Consider the following 4,330-nt stretch of genomic DNA (forward strand, 5'->3'; position numbering starts at 1 on the left):
AAATGATTGAGAGAGAGAGAGAGAGAGAGAGAGAGAGAGAGAGAGAGAGAGAGAGAGAGAGAGAGAGAGAGAGATGTATGTTATTCTAAATAAACTATTACCGGAAATACTTGCCTATAAAAATGATTGAGAGAGAGAGAGAGAGAGAGAGAGAGAGAGAGAGAGAGAGAGAGAGAGAGAGAGAGAGAGAGTTTTGTTATTCTATGTGAACTATTACCACCGAGAATACTTGTCTATTAAAATTATTCAAATTAGGTCAATCAGAGCAAGTGAATCAGGGAAACCAGAAGACTTCAGGTCAGAAGAACTGACAACTGGGTGACTTTTGTCAAAAGGACTAAAGAAACGGATGATTCAGGACTGAACCACCCAAGTATATTACAAATGTACTCATGATTCATCCTCTCCTTGAAACAATGACATTTTTTATCACGAATTCTCACTCTAGGCACCTTTACGTATAAGAATTCTATGTTTCTTATTTTCATTTTCTTGAAATAATTATGAAGGAAGTAAATAGCGCAACCTTTCATTATAATCTCTGCCCTGGCTATCAGGATAATGACCAAGAGACTGACTACGTATAAATATAATCAACGCCCAAGGCCCCTCTCCACTCAAGCTAGGACCAGGGAGGGCCAGGCAACGGCTGCGGATTGACTTAGCAGGTCGACCTCTAGGCTCCCACAAATCCCTCATCCTTAGCTTACAAGGCAGGCAGGGGAGTTTTCAATAGGCTACCAAAACTGGTGTATTAATTCATAATACTAATTACGATAACAACATCATCAAAATTCCGGATAAAATTACCACGATGTAATTAGCCTAATTACTTCTTTCGGGGGATTACGCTTGAATTGCCAAGAGAGGAAAATATTTTTCGTCTATTTTGGGTACAAGGAAAAAAGGTTTGAGAAAAGGCTTCGCGGTTGAAAGGGAAAATGGGCAAGGAAATAACTGCATAGAAAATACATTGAGTATAACAGCAAACAAATGCGAACTATTTTTAGCGAAACCAAGAAGAACAAGCAGCATTCTGTAAGAAGGAAGGCATAAAAAAACACGTTAGCCATTATACGCAGTTATACGAATTTATTTTTATTATCATTACCAGCTAGGCAATAACCCTAGTTATAAAAGCAAGATGCTATAAGCCCAAGAGTTTCAACAGGGAACAATGCCCGAGTGAGGGAACAATGCCCGAGTGAGGAAAAGAAACATGGAAAATAAACTAAAAGGGAAGTAATGAACAATTGAATTAAATATTTTAAGCAAAGTAACAATATTAAAAAAGATCTTTCGTATAAAAAAAAAAAATAAAAAAAGAGGGAGAGAAATGAGATAAAATAGTGTGCCCGAGAGTACCCTCAGAACGTACAATAACGGAATGGAGAGATGACAAAACTCTGAAGGAATAAAGACCACCAGGAATAGAAGTAATAAACGTACATTTTCGTCGCGTGAGGTAAACACATTCCAAGGGTCTTGTAAACACACGTCGGAAAAATAACCGAGCTTTAATATGAGCCAGAGGAAACCATGGAAATACGTAGCCACAATAACGAAGGAAGGTAAAAATAGCCTTCCGACCGAATAAGCGAAAGATTGTTCCCTGCGAGATTCCTAAGGGATGTCAATGGATGTCGAAGTCATAACAGCTTAGTAAAAGGGAAAATTCTATTTTGCATCGAAAACTCTGATCATTGGATTGGAAGATTACGAGAACAACAATGACATTTTGGTGATATTGAAAATCTCTCTCTCTCTCTCTCTCTCTCTCCTCTCTCTCTCCTCTCTCTCTCTCTCTCAGAAAAACTGTGATTGCTTCATTTCTATCAGGAATATAATTCTGGCTTCGCTTAACACCCCTCCTCTCTCTCTCTCTCCTCTCTCTCTCTCTCTCTCTCTCTCGAAAACTGCGTTTGCTCAAATTCAATCAACATACTTCTGGCGACGCTTAGCCCCACTCTCTCTCTCTCTCTCTCTCTCTCTCTCTCTCTCTCTCTCTCACGAAAAACTGCGATTGCTCAATTTCAATCAACAATATACTTCTGGCGACGCTTAGCCCCTCTCTCTCTTAGACCCTTAGAAAATCCTCCAACAACAAATTTGGCAGAAAACTTGGATGATACAGATAAAACTAAAACTTAAACACTAGCAAAGCCACATAGAGAGAAAAAAGATAGAATATTTCCTCAGAGTGGTCCAATTCAATGCTCAGTCAGTCAGAAGCAAAATGGAAAACTTCAGGGCAATGATAGCTAGTGAGGAACTAGAGTAGATGTCATAAATATTACCGAGATCTGGATACAAGGAGGAGGGAAAAAAAAAAAAAATTATCGGAGGGATGCGAAATCAAAGGTTTCAAGCTTTTCAAGAAGGATTGCCTTACCAAAATAAAGTGGAGGGGTAATGCTATATGTTAAAGATTACTTAAAAGCCATACAAATTTCATTAGAAACCGAATGTGAAGTGGACAGGAGCAAATATCAACACCATGGTAAAAACATGTCTATACTAGTAATATAAAGACCACCACATCAAACACAAAAACAGGACGAAGAGCTGAATAGACAACTTGGATAAGAAGTTAATAAAAAGCTAGCTGTCCCTATCGGAGATTTCAATGCAGCTGTAAACTGGGACACTATGAATTCTACATCAAACACAGAGGGACATAGGCTACTAGAATTTGTCAACAATGAATTTCTTCATCAGTGGGTCGATAAACAAACCAGGGAAAAAACCATACTAGATATTGTGCTAACAACAGAAGAAAATGTATTACCCTGCTTCAGTAGGTGAAAATATTGGTAAAAGTGAAAACAGAATAGTTAGGCTTCAGGTAAATATTCTTCATTAAAAGAAAGGAAAATTATAAAAAAGCTAGACTACATACGGAGTAACTGGATAAAACTGAAGGAATACACCAAGAATTTAGAATACGCGAAACAGGGAACATATTACACAATGGGACTCCTTTGTAGAAATATATAAAGAAAAAGACCTAAATGTATACCGCATAAAAAAATTTACCAAATGGAACTCCATAACCTAAGTGGTTCAAGAGAGACATGGCCAATGCAATGAGTAGAGACAGGAAACATAAATCAATGGGTCCACAGCCTTCAATTCATGAAATTTCCGAGCACAAGAAGTTAAGCCGAAAAATAGATAAACAAGTTAGAAAGACCAAGATCAATGAAGAGATAGGAGTGGCTTCAGTTAGTAAAGAAAACCCAAAAGTGTTTTTTTTGCATTTGTAAACAGTAGAAAACCAATCAAAAAACATTACCCCAGTAAGAGACTCGGAGGGTAATCTTATAACAAATTATTTGGAAAAAGCCGAACTGATGAATGCATATTTTCACAACTATATTCACTAAGGAAGAATCACCGACCCTCCCCGAACCAGCTATCAAATATGAAGGGCCAAAACTATTAATTAGAATCACTCTTACAATGGATGATGTCAACAAAAAAAAAAATAAAAGGACTCGGTTAGTCTCAGGAACCAGGTCCAGATTATAGTCATCCAAGAGAGATTATAGAACTAGAATAAGAGATAACCCCACACTTTTACAAAATGTTCCCAAAGACAAGCCAACGAAAGAAAGGCACCACAAGGATTGAAACTAGGCAATGTTCCTCCAATCTACAAGAAGGGACCAAAAGAAGAACCCGGCAACTACAGTCCTGTGTCTAACCTCAATGCCTTGCAAAATTTTTTAATCAATTATAGTAGATTCAAGATTAGAGCATATAGAGAAAAACAGTCTTCTGATAGACAGCCAACATTGTTTTAGACAAATACATGTGTGACAAATCTGTTGGAATTTTTCCACGTTTAGCATTTATAACAAAAGCATGCCAATAGATATCATATACCTAGATTTTCATAAGGATTTTGACAAAGTTCCATATAAAAATTTAAAGGTCGAAATTAGAGCATTAGGTATCATTGACGAGCCAGCTCATTGGATCGAAGATTGGCTAACCAACAAAAACAGAGTTGTAATCAATAGAGAAGCTTCAGAGTGGGCAGCGGTTACAAGCGGAGTACCCCAAGGATCCATCCTTGGCCCATTGCTATTTCTGATTTACATTAACGACATAGAGTTAGGATTTAATTAGTAGAATAGTCAAATTTGCCGACGATACTAAACTAGGCATAAATACTGTGAACCCAGAAGATATAGAAGCCTTAAAAGAGGATCTAATGAAGCTAGGAGAATGGTCCAGAAAATGGCAAATGCAAAGTCATGCAGATAAGTTATAGTAACCGACAATCAAATTACTCACTGCTGGGTAATGAAATAGTAAGTGTGGA

Source organism: Palaemon carinicauda, chromosome 22 (genome assembly GCF_036898095.1).
Source record: "Palaemon carinicauda isolate YSFRI2023 chromosome 22, ASM3689809v2, whole genome shotgun sequence".
NCBI classification, from domain to species: Eukaryota; Metazoa; Arthropoda; class Malacostraca; order Decapoda; family Palaemonidae; genus Palaemon; species Palaemon carinicauda.